The sequence below is a fragment of the Drosophila montana genome, unplaced genomic scaffold, assembly GCF_035044405.1.
Source record: "Drosophila montana isolate Dmon_TW-CO22-7 unplaced genomic scaffold, ASM3504440v1 contig_3733_1, whole genome shotgun sequence".
NCBI lineage: Eukaryota > Metazoa > Arthropoda > Insecta > Diptera > Drosophilidae > Drosophila > Drosophila montana.
The window spans coordinates 3,550,384-3,566,857 of record NW_026998620.1 but is presented as its reverse complement, the minus strand read 5'-3'; positions in this window follow the sequence as shown (position 1 = coordinate 3,566,857).

The following is a 16,474-nucleotide window of genomic DNA, read 5'->3' as shown; positions in this document are numbered from 1 at the left end:
ATGCACGACGACGACGACGACTGCCGCTCCGATGTGGCAGCCGCAGCGGCTGCCAATGATCATCATCATCATGATGATGATGATGATGAAGGTGGCAAGGCCGTGCCACCAAATTGAAAACGGAATCAACAAGAAATCGAACGCTGAGTGAAGAGCATTGAAAGTGGAAAATTGATTGTGGAATGTGGAATGTGACGCCCACGTATTCCTTGGCCATGGCCAGGAAGCCAGTGGGAATAAATTTAAACTCAAACTAAACTGCGAGCAAATAGAAATACAAAAAGGCAAACAAAAACAATGCCAGCATTGGCAAGGATGCCAGAACAGCAGGCAGCAGGCAGCAGGCAACCAGTCAGTCACCAGTATACCATACACAGTTGGAGACCGGTCCCAGACCCAGTCGAAGTCCCAGTCGCAGGCAAATTCCGAGCCGAGTGTACACAAGCCGCCGTCTAGCGCATGTCTGCCAAGTGCAAAATGGTGGCAGTGGCATGCAGTCGCTGCCACTGAATATATTTGTTGTCGTTCTCGTTGTTGGTATTTTTATATCGCATTCGATTTTCAAAGCGTTGCAACGTCCTTGGATGTCACAAAGTGGGAAGGAACGACAGATAACCGAGCCAGAGCCCCCAAATGGGGGCGCACTCTTTGACTATGACTGAGGTTTTTTTTTTTTATATATTTTATATCAAGTTGTCATTGTTGTCTCTGTTTCTGTCTGCTGTGCCCGTGGTTGTTGTTGTGATTATTGTTATTAGCCTAGCAAACAAATTGGTAAATAATAAATATTTTCCAGTTAAATATTGTTAGTAGCATGCCATTTTTGGACCTGCACAGCCAATGCATGGCACGGGCCAGAGACCATGGCCCATAGACCACGGGAGGGCCACGGGGGGTCGCCCGCCCGGCTCCTTCTTTTATTTTTTTATACTTACTTATGTATGTAGATCTTTTGAGGAGGCGTCTCTGCTGCGTTCACGCCACATTGCCAATGACTTGCGCTTTCGTTGTGTGTCAATATATGCTCTTGCCTGTGTGTGTGTGTGTGCGACTGAGTGTGTGTGTGTGTGTGTGCCAAGGGAAATTGGTAGCCCACATTTACAAAATCAGAAAAGCGCTTGATTTGTAAAATATTTGCTCTGCACAAACGAACGCAGCAATTGTTCAATTCCATACAGACGAGCCTCGTCGAGCTGGCAGCCAGCGCAGTCGACTTCGTCGTTTTGTTTGAAAATGTTTATGAAGCGACACCTGTAGGTGATAATAATAAACAATCGAAGCACGACTACGACTGCCAATCGAAGTGGGTCCACTTGGTAACTTCGAGCTTGGAGTTTGCCAGGGGGACCCTACACAGAAGCTGCATATGTTAATGGGGCTGCTTACAATTAGCTAGACATTGACAGGCAATATATGAGGTTGGTAGATTGACATTTATATACTCTCTATTAATTAAAGATTAAAATCTTGGTAGGTAATTCAACCCATAATCTCATTTTCAGGCTGACTAATTAACTTATTATGATTAAATCGGTCTGATCGAGTTCATATCATTTAAGCAAAACAATTTTTCAAATTGCCCCTAATATATTTAGGGATATTTATTTATTTAATTTTCTTTAATTATGATGTGAGTGTCTTACTATTCGATCCTGAGTAAAGCAAGCAATAAAGCTTAAAGAAAAATGTTTATACATTTTTTCTGTCCATTTAAGACGAGCCCAATATGAAAATGAACTGAAAGATGGATTCAAATTTTTACAAATTTTAATTTTCAATTTTCTATATATATGAGGTGATTATGTTACTATGAGATTCTAAGTAAGGCAAGCATTCAAGACGAGCTCTGATAGATGGAATATTCATTTATACTTTAGGATTAACATTTTTGCTTTAGGTCAATTGTTCATTAATTGAATGATCTTCAGGGGAGTATATTGTATTTTTAAAGATGAAATTCAGTCAACTAAATACTTCTCTACATAAACAGATCATTTTGCAAAATGTTTATATGAACTTATAACTAAGGGGGATTGGAGCTTAGTCAAGCTAGCTTTACATAGACTTTCAGGCCCATTTCATAGCATTACATGTGGTCTTGCTTCACATTAAGGTAAGTATTACATCCATTTAGTGTTTAGTTGTGATGTGTTGTGCTGCAAATCGAGCTAGTGTAATGTGCCAATGCTTTGCCTGTGGCTTAAGTGTCCATTACTAAAAGCTGGGTTAATGGATGTGCCATGTAGATATATGCGAAAGAATTTCCTGGAATTTTGCTTGGTTTGGTTTTGCTTTTGCTTTTCACACCGAGCTCTGGTCAAGCCTTTTTTGAGATGTTGCTTTTGCTCGTTTTCTTGGTCTTGGCCGGCAATATTTGCCAGTTTGAGTGCTTTGGGTTACTTTGACGCATTGTTAAAGGTGAAACGCAGCCGAGCAACAGAAATGTGATTTCAATTTTATGCGAGACCAGGCACTAAAGACGAAGACGCGACAATTTTTGGTGATTATTTGTTTGCAGCCAATATTTTGATTTGAAGCGAGTCTAAAATTGTACGTCTGGCCGGATATTTGAAGACTATTTGCGAAAGCATTAAGTCAAGGGGGAATGCCCCGGCCGAAGCCGCAGTTCGTGTGTGAAGTGGTGCGCATTTGCGACCGGGGTGGAGCTGATCGCTAGCAAGGTGTGCTCGACTCAGGTATGTGCATACATATGTACATACATACACTTATATTGGAGTATATTTGTGTGTGTGTATGTGTGTGTTTTTTAGAGGGCTTATTAAACTCCAACGGAGCGGCACATTTTGTACATATAGTATTCTCGGAAAAGCTGTAAATTGCACTTTGTAAACAATGTGAGCAAGAAAGAAACGTTAAGACCCCGTCGTTTATCTCTGGCATACGATAAAGTCGCGCTCTACGTAGAATCTACCGCATTATCTGCGATACCTGGGAACAGGAAGACGCGCACCAACTACGCATATCGGCCGCTTATCTAATCAGGCGCTGCATAAATGCAAATAACGAGAGATCGTGCCGGAGTCATAACTGGGATCCGTACAGGGACAGCGACTGCGACTGCGACTGGGATTGGGCATGGACATGGACATGGCTAAGGGCCCGCTCCCGCGTCATATAATGAGACAGCGGCAGTCGACGGGGTTAGCGATAAGCTTGGCAGAGGAATGCATCCGCCGCTGAGGCGTCAACGCACAGAACGACGAGCAAACAGTGACAAGAACAGAGCAAATTCTTTCTTCTTTCGGCCCGAGATAACAGCAGCGAAAAGGTCGAGCTGCGGCTGTGTGTAAGCGTCTATATATAGCCCGGGCAGACTCAATCTGTTTATGCTCTTATCGGCTCTGCCGCACGGCAAATATGTCTGCTGATTAAGGCCAGAAACAAAATGGCAGCTCGACTGCTGTACTGCTGTACTTTCGTCAGATTGTTGACCCAACTACACAGTAGGCGCAGGTCGGGCGGGGCTGTTCACTAACCATCTGGCTTAATTAAGAACAAGTCGGCAAAGGCAAAGGCAAATATTGGAGTCAGTGAAAATAGTTGGCCTTGTTTATCGCGCGCCATCAATCAGGCACTTTCCCGCAGGACAACGGCCGACGAATCGGGCTGGCTGGCGACCCGAATAAAACTATGAACTCCTAATGATTACGTCCACCTAGAAGAAGCTTATAGCTGCATTTTAAATACTCTCGATTCCGACCATAATATTAACCGAATTTGGAAAAACATAAAAGCATATTTAATATAGATAATTAGTATATTTCTTATCTTATATATATTTTTTATATAATTAGATTTTTTGAGCCAGACTTGGTTTGCTTGCATTTTTACTTAAGTGTTTATTCATTTTTTAGTTAATTTAATTTTTTATTAACAATAGTCAGTTGTAATGAAAACAATGCAAGGCTTACATATTTTCATATGCCAAAATAAATAAATTTTATATTTACCGAAGAACATCCGAAAATGGAAATATGTATGGAATGATTGGGTCTTTAACTTTACTTTATCTTTGTATTTTAATCCAAACCTCTTATGAAATAAAATGCTTTGAATTCCAGACCGAGCGTTTTTCAAACAACAGACTCGGCTTATGGCTAACCTTTACTTTTTGTGCATAATATGATATAATGTATATATAATATGATTAATATTACCGATACCTTATATAAACTCTAGCAAAAAATGTTATTACATCGTTCGAGAAGACACCAAATCGATTTGAGTTCAAACATCAGAGAAGTAAACCTCATGATATAGTAGTAATAGCCGACCGAGTAGTGTGTAGCACACCTGTGCGGAGACCGCTTGGCGTGTCTGGCTACAATTGCTGGGCATGCATATTACGGTACTAACTGTCTATGGCGCTTGCGTGTGTGTTCGAATGTGTGACTGTGTGTGTCCTTATGACAATTTGATGAGGACCTTATTTACACTAGTTAAAAGCTCGGCCTCTGCTCCCTCTCCCTCTCCCTCCCCCTGCCGCTGTCAATAAAAACAAAAATAACACTGCTCCACAGCTCCAAAAACAAAAAAAAAGAAACCTCGAGCCCCAAAGTGCCGAGAGTTTGGAGCTTGCATGACAGGCGCCCATTTTGATGGCCGTTTGGTATTTTTCCGTATACGCGCGTATCCAATCAAGCATATATCGTTTGTTGCTATGTTGGGATGTGGATATATATGTCGTCTGCACGTACATTGAGCACTCTGTGGGTGGGTGGGTGGTGCTTGCTGGACGTGGTCAACATTCGTTGATTACGTATACGACTGGGGCGCCAATCAGCCAAACGTCAGCGTCAGCGTTAGGCGAACGGTTGTTGCCGTTTGTATTCCTCTTGTTGTTGTTGCTGCTGTTGTTGTTGTTATTGTGGCATGGCAACAACAACAGCTACAGCATAGCCTCAACTACACATACACACTCACACACGCACACAATGCGTTCACATTTTTTACTCGTGGCTAGAATCAATATTAGTAATTTGAATTATTCAAAAGACAAATATGAAGCTTTAATGGCCAAACAGCGTGCCCGTAGTCGAACGCATATACCCACACCTGTATAGCCTGCAGCCCGTAGCCAGCCCCTACGCCCATGAGGACTCGGGTCCGGGGTCCTGTTTACTGCAGCTGCAGGCCATTGGATATTGGGTCGACTGCAGGCGACAACTCAATAATTTGGCGAGTCGCCCAATTTAATGCCAGTCCAGGTGTGGGTACGCAAGTCGCCAGGCAACCAGTCCGGCCGTCCGGCCAAGAGCCGCCTCCATTGTCTACGTCTACGGCGCTCGTTGCGCAGGTAAATACGTCAATTTAAATCCGTGGATTGGATTGTAAGTCAATGTTTGACTTTTGCTCGCTGATTGATTGCTCAACAGCAACTGCAGCAACTGCGCCAACTGCAGCAGCCCCCTCCAACAACCCATAACCAGCATCCATCAGCCGGGAGTCCGATTCCGGACTCCGATTCGCGTCGCCTGCATATGCATGCGGCCTACGGCTGATGGCTGAGCCAACTCCTGGGGCGTTTCCGGGCACTGTGGCGGCCCCGTGCCAATACCGCCCATGCATCAACAGTTTACCCGATTTACAGCGAGTTAAGTTTGCACAGCGGAGTCAATCGTATGAATCAACGACTTTCTGCTAACGCGGCATAATTCCAAAAAAATTTACACACACATTCCCCTCAGTGGCATCTTTGTTGTGGGCCCACTTTAAGTTCTTTATTCAAAAGAGACAATATATAAATTAGGAGTTTGTGCTAGGTGTGTGGATCTGGCATATGAATAGCTTGTCCATAAGCTAACCTATTTATAAATGCCTAAGAGATACCCTGTATTCGGAGGAGAGATGGCGTCACAAATATTTGAACAGCCTTCTGTACATACATCCACAATTAACACACACACACCCACTGCGCATTAGATGTACTTCTTCCTTTGTTAGCCCCGTTCTATAAAAAATGCATTCCCTTATTAGAGTTCAATCTTAATGAAATGTAAGTGCTTAAATACTGCACATTAATCTGCATTAACCACAGGGAAATACATTCGAAAGGGTTTGGAAGAATGAAATACTTAAAAAGTAAACTCTTTCGGATGAAAGACTACGTGATAAGGTATATCCTATTATACCGACCATTACCCTATAGTTCTGTCGGAGTTAGTTGATTCTCGAGCGTGTAAGCGGTGGCGAACTCTCCCCGCTGCTTACCACAAGTAATGCAGGCCAGAAGAGGCAAAAACAAAGATATTTCTGCAATATTTGTAGGAAGAATAATGAAGCCTTGCTCCTCATGCAAAATCGCTATTTCTTTCGCTCACTTCCTACAAATTAAAATGAATTAAATTGACGGACCATTATAAAAAGAATAAATAACACTTTCTCAGTTGTGGTAATATTTCGGATAGAAATACGGTAAGAAATTTGAAAAATAAATAAATAAATGTATTTGCAATTCGCGAGGTCTTTTAAGCGTTGTCGTCTCAACTATTCACTGTGCCAAGTGTCGCCTTGCTATGACATGCTTGCCCATAAGGTCCTGAAAAACCCGTGGTTTGCCGAAAGGCATGTCTCCATCGCTAAGATCGGTAAACGGTCAGGACACCGATCCAGTAGCCCGAACTAAAGAGGTTAGCAAAAGTCAAGCTTGAATGTTTCTTCTAACCGAGCACTTCTGAATAGAGCGATGTACCTTTTTTTATATTGAAGCTCATAAGAAAGCTCACGAAGTCTAAAATATAGATGGTAATATAATATATATTAATAGTCAGTAAGTTACCAAATTCATTAAATATCCCATCCATAACTACTTTTACTTTTGATTTTCATTCATTTTTGAAAATAAAATAAAATAGGTATAACACGCAGCCAGCCATATGCCATTCCATTCCATTCTTATCGCCTTACTTGTGGAACAAAGGGAATGAAGCTGCACAAACTATATAACTTCTTAGAAGATAGTTTTTCGATACTTAAAAATATATTTTCGCATAGAAATCAATCGTATATTAATATGTTGTAATATGTTTTCCATTGCAGAGAAAATATATGTGGCTTTTATCTTATTACCTTATACTAAATACAGCTAATACCTTAATTTATGAGAAGTTCTCAACTGTCGCATTTTAACAATTCCCTTTAGTACAGTATATATGTGTTGTATCAGAGAATGCATGCTGGTAATGTATTGAACTACCCTCGCTTATGTATATTTAAACTCAATTTTAGACACATGTGCATTATTGTTGTCTATCTGGTGGACGCTGTCTATCCGACCGCAACAACAGCGCCAACAGCAAACAGCAAACAGCCAAAACCAAAGCCACCGCAACAGCAGCAGTGGAAAATTCTCGGGATCTGGCTCTCTCTCTCTCTCGGCCGGGCTCCGGCTACGGATCCGGCTCCATTCGGTTAGCTGCCTGCCTGCATCTCCATTGCTGCAGCTGCAGCAGCAGCTCATATAAAACCGTTCGCATATACTTATATGCTGGGTGTGCGTGTGCCTGTGTGTGTGTGTGTGTGTGTTGGGTGTGTGTGCATATCCTTTGCAGCGTGTAGCATTGCGTGTTTTGGTGCTCTGATAATGATGCTGGCCGGCATATTCATAATGAAATTTCATTGCAGCAACCAGATACATTCACAAACACACACACACACACACACACACAGGCGTGTGTATGTATTTAAGTATATACACAGAGCACGAGCACTGGGCGGATATAGTGTATGTAGGGCGGGACCGGACCAGGCATATTATGTATAAACACAAATTAATTTCGTTTCAGTGGCCCAAACCGTACTAGCCATGGCCAAGCGGGCCCGTGCAATGACGGGGCCGGGCATTTGCGTAAAATATTTGCACAGCCTTCGTATAGTTCAACGCTGCGGTTGTTGGTTCGCCTTTGCTTTGAGGGCCCGTGCCCATAAACTAGACAACAACAAGCCTTTTCGGGCCTGATTTAATGAATCAGCAGGCGGCCAGCTTGCCCCAGGGCGAGGACGAACACGGCGACAACAACCTGCCGCATCAGCAAACGTCTTGCAATTTTGCATAATGCCCGATGTCTGATTTTGTGAGTTTTGATAATTTAGCACAAATGCGCTGCCCTCTGCCCCGCTCTCAATGTGAACATACGGAAAATTGTTGGAATTGGATAAGCAGGGGATATCTGTGACAAATAGTATCAGTTTGTGGTTATGTCATTAATATTCCAGTAAACTGAAGCTTGGATTTGTTTTCACATTTCTGGTTTTGAATCGACCCAAATTTGTCACAATGCGCCTACTGAGGCCTAGACCAATTCATGGAGTTGAGGTCAAATACAGCTAAAATCAAATATACAAAAGACTAAGACTAAGACTAAGACTAAGACTTATATGAAAGGATGGTAGCACAACCTCACAAAAAATTATAAAAGAAAACATAATAATAATAATAATAGTAGGATTTAAAAAAAATATAAATAAGCAATACGACTTTTTGCTTTTATAAATCATCTGGTTACCGAAGCTCTGTCAGTTTCAGTATTATATTAATTATTGAATTATATTATTATTATATTAATGAATTTTTGCTCTACAAATTAAAGTTTTGACAATTGTCAAAAAGTAGAAGTGGGGTACTTAGTAGTCCAAGACATCTCGGTATAAGTAACGCATGCTAAGAGAGCATTCGTTAGATCAATGAAATTTGTTAAGTCTCATGTTCATGTAAGCTGAATTAAGTTCACAATGCAATTTACTTTCTTTTTAAAGCATATATATATGCAAATATAATTGTTGGAAAATGTAAATCTACCCACAATCTTGAGCTCTATATCTCATGTTATTTTTTATAAAGATTTTTTAAAATATGTTTGAAGTCAAACAAATAATAAACCAAAAATTGAAACCAACATTTCCACACATTTAAGTGGTGTGGAGTTGAAAGTCGCAAAATAAACTTTTGTTCATAGAATCTCCTAACCGCATGTCCAGTCCAAGAAACGTAGAATTTTAGGAACAGGGTGAAAAAATCTTAAATAAGTGTGCATAAAGAGTAGAAAAAAAGTGGCATAAAACAGTTTTATAGCGTTTTTTCATTGTTGCGAAGTAAAATTTCTAAAATAACTGAAAAACATTTTAAATAAATTAAGGTTTTAAAAATCAGTTTTAAGTCGAACGAACGAAACTTAGAACTGCGCCCAAAAAATCCTTAACCCTTATTTTCCATCCAGAAAAGTTCGATTTTTTGAAAAGAGTGAAATTTGTTTCAAATGGACTATGAGAAAGATCCTTCTACCAAGTATTTGATTTCCAAGAAGGGGAAATTTTCCAAAAAGTGTGTAACACCTATCAAATAAATTTGAGCAAAGATCTTTATAAATGACTTTAAGGCCGATCGGATGGTAAAAAAAAGAAAAACATTTTCATATAACATTTTTTTACGCACTTGCGGGTAGAATTTCCGTAAACCTCATCTTATTATGGACAACTTACAGCTTCCTAGATCTTACGACTTAGGCTGGGCATTGATCGCTTGTCAGTCGGTCAGTCAGTCAGGAGAAGCAGTTTTATATACTTATAAAGAGATTGATTATGGTCTAGATTCCTGGATAGTGAATCGTAAGTGCTTAAGCTATGACTTAATATATGTCAACATTAGCTTTATATAATGGACAGCCTTCACGTTTTCTCTCGACAAGGAGACTTCGTGCGCGGCCCCACACTTTAACACATAATTAACCTAAAAATGTAACTCCATCTTGTTTATTAGTGAAAATACAAAACGAAGAAGAAGAAGCAGATGCAAATGGAGAAGACAGAAATAAGCGAGTCGAAAAAAAAGGCGCGCATCTCATTATCACTCGGACGTGAATATCTCGACATGTTTGCAGTTGTCGTTCCTCAGCGGTGCGGGACGTGGGACGTGGGACGCGAACGTTGTCACCGACGCTGTCGCCCATTTACACACACACACATACACACACACATCTCTATATATATTATATATGTATACATCTGAGTTCCCGCCTCAGTCTCGAAAACATTTAAAGTGAATTTGTGTTGAGCTCACATCGTTAAAATATCCGTCAAAAACTTAAGCAAACAGTCATAACTACGTGCATTTTAAATTGAATTCGAACAACAACTACAAAAAGAACTCACACATAGCGACAGTGAAAATTACACACACACACACACACAGGTACCCACACATAGATATATATATATATCTGAATACTTGTAGGTCGGCTTAACCTGCCGGCCGAGTGACGACGTCCGCGCCCAGTGTATGCGCGGCTTCAGCGTGTTGTTTTTTTTGTCTTATTTGCCAAAAAAATTAAAGGCAAGTAAAAGTCGTGATTAACGTTGAATTGGCTCTGCTCGAGCGTCATTATCACCGCAAACAAGCAGCAGCAGCAACAACAACAACAACAACAACAACAACAACAACATGTCTTTAAGCCAACTTTTTTGAAACTCGCCTGAAGAGTACGAGTACGAGTACGAGTACGAGGAGCACATTGTACTACAAAAATGCCGCGCTCGGTTGACTTTTAATGGTGGATGGAGTTTCGGTTGGAGCTCGGACCCGATTTGGGTTTTATGCTTGACAGCAAGACGAGCTGATGCCTTTGCCAAAGCAAACAAAACGCGTCTACTCAAAAGGTTGCATAAGTTTTAATTGACGCGAATACATTAAACGGGAATGCAAAGCGGCTTCACATGTTCCAATATCTTTCTCTATTTCTGACAACATTATTAAATAACGTTATCAGAGCCCTTAAGTATGCTACACAATACATACAAATACCTAAAGGTATTTACAATTGTCCCGATATAAAGTACTTTCGTTCAGCTCTCGTTAGTCCACGACTATCAAAATATCTGGGGTACAGAAATAAGTGTATCTATCTAAAAGGAGATACCGTATGATTGCACACTTGGGGGTAAGGCAAACATCATAAACTACTTTCAGACCGATCCAACAAACAAAAGAATCGGTTGAGATAACATTAAGGAGCTGTTATCTTAATTTAGCCAAAAATAGCAAATGACGTATTTGCTGATCTGAATATTTCGCTCTGAAGATCATAGATAAGATTTTGATACCCTTGTAGAAAGTATTTAAAATTTTTCATTAAATGTGTAACGACGTCTCCGACCCCGTTAAGTTTTTACCTATCGTCATATGCCTTTGTCAGTATTTCTATTAAAGACAGGATCTAATTATATCTTATAGCTTCTGCTAAAAAATTAAGTTTTTATGGGAAAAAGGCTTTGGTTTCTTAAAGTATCTTGCCCGAACTTGGCAACTAAGAGTTTTACTAGAGTCCTTACACACGAACAAAATCCCATTCCATTCGAACAGTAGGGAATTTGACTCTATGGGAAGAATCAGTCTAAAATTTAGTTTTTGTATGAGAACTTGTGCTGCTTTTAAGGAAATCTTGACCGAACTATACTATATGGAAACAATAAGCAATGTGTCGGAAATTAAGCTATCGGATATAAGAGTATTTAATCTTCGGCGTGTCGTGCTCTCTCTTTCTCTTCTCTCTCTCTCTCTCTCTCTCTCTCTCTCTCTCTATCTCTATCTCTCTCTTCATCTGCTATTCTCTCTTGTTCTTTTCTTCTTTTGAGACTTTTTAATTCACAATCCTAAAATATACCATATAAAATATGCATAGTACATCAAGTAAATCTCTCTTGATATCATCCAATCTTATAAAGCTTTGCCACAGATTGCTTTCGATGTCCGCATGCAAATGATTTGTAGGCCCAACAATAAAGCGATGGGCGCAAGTCCGTCTGCGGATCATGGTTATGCAGCGTAGGGGTGGCTGATCGAGGTCGGGGGCCGGGCTGCATGCGAGAAGCACATGCGCAAAATGTTGCTAAATACTTTACAGGAGCGCCGGCACGTCGCGCCTTCTAATGGCTTCTCGGGGCTTGGGACTTGAAGCTCCTCTCAATGCTGTCGCTGTCGCTGTCGCAGCGGCTCTGGCATTTCGCGTTAAATATTTACACACACAGATACACGCCCAATAGCAATGCGGTGCGCAAAGTGTGCCAGCAGCAGCCACCACGACGACGACGACGACGGCGACGCCAGCGATGGCGGGGTCAAGTGCTGAGGCTGAGGCTGCGACGGCGACGGCGACTCGATCATTGGCATGACGCGGACGCGAGTGGCAGGCACTTTGCATATTTTAGCGCGTGCAATGCAGTTGCTAATTGAAATAGTGTCGCTGCGGGGCAGGGGCTAAGGAGTGGAGGGGCGGGGCGAGGCTTGGATCAGCGATCGCCAGTGTGCACATATTTGCCAATGCCAGAGATGCGCAACGAAGTGACGACCTCGCCTAGCCCCGGCTAGAAGGAAGGTGCGTGCGTGCGGATTGCGAAAGGCAGCCGCGGCAAGTAATGCTCACAATTGCATCACAGACGCGTAGCCGCAGTTGCAGTTGCAGTTGCAGTTACAATTGCAGTTGCAGTTACATTTATTGTTGCCGTCACGTACGCAGAACGAGCAGCTCCTTTTGCTTTTGCCACTTAAATGGGACTTGCAAGTGGATCTGGACATGGAGCCGGAGCACGTCATGATTTTTTGATTGATCTGTAAGGCACACACGGCAGTTGGCTTTTATATATATTTTTTAATAAAAGTGAAACGTTTTCTCATTACTCTCTCGACGTATGGACACAGTCGTACAATTGAGACGGCGTCGTACAATCTGAAAGGCTGCCCGCAGCGTTTGCTGCTGCATTTTCATATTTATAAGATAATTGAAAGCGGGTATTGCCAAATTAACAACGCTCGGTAAACAAAGAAAGCGGCGACTGGCAATATGGCGGCACACACACACACACACACACAAATAGTATGTGTGTGTGTGTTTGCGCTGAAAGACAGGCGCATATCCCTTGTGTACACAAGCGCGCTTTATTGTTTTGCGCCGGGCTGGCTTTACTCTTTGCTGGCAAAGGCAAAGGCACAGACCCAGACCCAGACTCAGAGCCAGACCCAGTTCCCAGTTACAGTAACAGCCACCCAATGATACCTATGTGAGCGGAATCCACCACCAGACGTCGTCTTCAAAAAAACTGTTCGCATCGTGCACGGATTTTATTAAATTGCATTCGTAGTTGTTTTGAATTGATTCGACTACATGGAATAGCCCGCAGCAGCAGCAGCAGCAGCAGGAAGAGCGACAGGAGCTGAACTGGCTCCCTTTTCGACAGAGGTTTTGCCTCTCTGCAACACTTTGTTTTACTTTTGATTTTTACTTTTCCTTCATTTTGTCTGCTCAGAGAGCAGGATGCCAGCCTGTGCTTCCTGTCGCAAGCCAGGCGCAACTATTACAAATGGCAGCAGACCGCTCGGGCTGCAGCTTCTGTTGCCTCCAAGCAGGAAGCACTTCAGCATTTTGGGGTCGTCTATAGCACCAGACTCTGGGGCTGCTTTTTGTTATTGTTGCTCATGTTGTTGTTGTTGTCTTAATATTTTTTCTTGAAATTTTCTTGAGCTTTTCTCGGCTTCGACAAGAGTTTCATTTGTTTTATGCGCTCTCCTTTTGGCCTTTGTTTGCTGATACTTTGTCGGTACTTTTCGGCCACTTTCGAGCAGCGGGCACTAGTGGCACAAGTTATTGTATCTTGTAGATACAACGTCAAACGTTGCCAGTTTTTTGTCTTCCCTTTTGTTGCTTTTAATTTTTTTTTCATTTTGTTTCCTATTGCCGTGCTTGAGGTTTGCTCTAAAGCGCTTTAAATGGAACTCGTTACAATTTTCACAATTTAATATCAAATTTAAAGCAATACAAAGGTTCAACCACACACACACACGCACACACACGCGCGCATTGTGTGCGTGTGTGTCTGTGCCTTAGCCTTAGCCAACACACACACGCATATGGCGCATCCTGGACATAAAGGATATTAAAAGAGATTTAGCATTCTGTTTGCACACGGATGATGCATTGTCATCGAGCTGGGCCGAGATTTATGATGGATTCGGTTTGTGCCTGGAGTGCGCAAAAATTATTAGAATTTTGCCAGGCCCTTGCGCCCTACGCAAAATGCGAAGAGTTGTTGTGGTCGCAAAAAGTGGAACGGCAACAAAAATCCGAAAAGCTGCCACATTAGCTATGAGTTTTGTTAACGTTTTTTCCATGCAAAAATGGTCCAGAAAATGATTCACATGTAGGCTACATGTTGTTTCGCTAAGGCCGTATATTCGCTGGGCTTATATAATACATTTTTGTTTTATATTTTGGCTTTTCTTTGGGCTCGTTTATTCTTTTTGGTTTGCACTTTGAAACTTCTTTTTTAATATTCATCACTAGACCTTTTTTGCTGTATGATGAAATGTGACACATGCGCAGGATTTTGCCGCGTTGGCAACTCACTGACGCATACCCCTACCCCCTCCCCCTGCCCACCAACAAACACATATACATATGTACATTCATACATATATTCAGTGGCATATGCAAAAGTTATAAATAAAAGATGTGTGTGTGTGTGTGTGTGCGTGTGTAAAAAGCAGACAAAAAGCAATTGAAAATTAAATGCCAACAGACTAGGGGCGTGGCCATTGTTATTGCGGCTGCTTGTTAAAAAATTGAAACATAAAATACAATAAACAATTTTTTCAGCCATCGCAAATAAATTATTATGCAAAATTAAATGACCCAAAGGCATGCAAATACACACAAAAATTGTTATTATGCTTTTCGGACACAATAAAATCAAATTTTCAAATTTAACTACATAGTTGACAGGACGCGAGTGTGCCGCATCGTCAAAGTCAACGTCAACGTTAGCGTCAACGTTAGCGTCAACGTTAGCGGCAACGTCAGCGTCACATCAACGTCGCTGTCAGCACTGTTATATGCCAACGGTAAATATTTGAAAAGGATTTTGTTTGTTTATTGTTTGCACACACACCTCGCGCGGTGTTAGTCGGTGTTAGCTTTTTAATTATAAAATATTTAACCAAAAACTCACACTCAACTGCCCAGAATATAGTGTGTTAGCAATTTTCTCGCTCTTTCGTTTTTATTGTCCTCGCCGGTTATCGCTCACTAAATACAACAATGACCGAGGCAATTTGGCGTTTTAAAAAATTCACAAGCCGAAATTGATGACATGCAAAGTGCAAGTGCCAAATTGTAGATTGCAAATGGAATTAGCAGCGGCAAACTGCGAGAATGGGGGAACGGCTTCATTGTCATTTTTATGAACTCAACGAAGCGCTGGCAAATTAAACAAATATTTCCCCAGCAGGCAAAGTCAAATGGCTTGCCAGGATTTGTGCCAAGGCAAATAAAAGCGTCAGCATTCGCTCGTTGGCCTTTGGCCGTTCGCAGTTGCCAGTTGCCAATTGCCAGTTGGCAGTTGGCTGATTACTGCAACAGGACAAATAAACGGCGGGTCGGGGCGGGCACAGGCGACAATGACTAATCGCCAGGCAAGAACGCGGCCGAGGTGCCGTCTATAATGAAAACGTATGTATCCATCTCGACACGGTCCGTATGTATGTATTCAGAGATTGAAGGGGGCGTTGCAATTCCGTCCCAGCAAAACAATAAGCTGCAACATCAAACAGTCCAAATTGTGTGCGCAAATAACGCGAATGCCAGCCCAGCTGTAGCTGCAGCTGAAGCTGTGCGCGATCCAAAAAGCTTGGTAAAAGTGCGTTGCGTATACGCCGCGTTGCAATCGCAATTTGAGCCGCGCGCTGTGGCTGCCACAAAGCGCCGTCAAAAGCGACGTGCAAGGCGGTACAATATTTGCACGTAAACTACAATACAATTTGGCTGAAGGGGTGAATGGGGCAAAAAAAACGTGTTGCAGGTGGTTACCAGCGGTTGCTTATTGCAAAAAACCAAATATTGCGCCTACGAATGCTCTACAAGAAAAGGGACTTCCAATATCTTATCAGACTTGTCAAGCTAAAAGACACGTTTAGGTTTTATAGTTCCAATAAAATATAAGGAAAGCAGGAAAGAAATACTGAATGGACTTTCTGACAATGTAACTAAACCAAGTATATACACAAATTATTAATAAATAACTATTACAGCATGAAACTTTAACAAAAAATATCATCATGCAAAAAGATTGTTGCAGAAACATGGATATCTTTATTAATTATATTTTACTTAGAGCCATAAATTTGTATTTATAGCTTTTTAATATTAGTTAAATATATTTTATCAAACAAATTAATAAAAATTTGAAAACAATATTTTAAATTGTATTTAAGTTTTTCATCTCAAATCAATTCTTTTAAACATATACCATATAAAAAGTTCGGTACATTTTACAACTGAATTAAAGACAATGTTTTGTTAAATTTTTTTATTCACCAATTAAAATTACCATTTCTTTAGGAACATTTTGATTTTCTAGGACTTTGAGATTTGTTTTAAATTTTATATTATTTAAGCGACTCGTGATAGGTTTC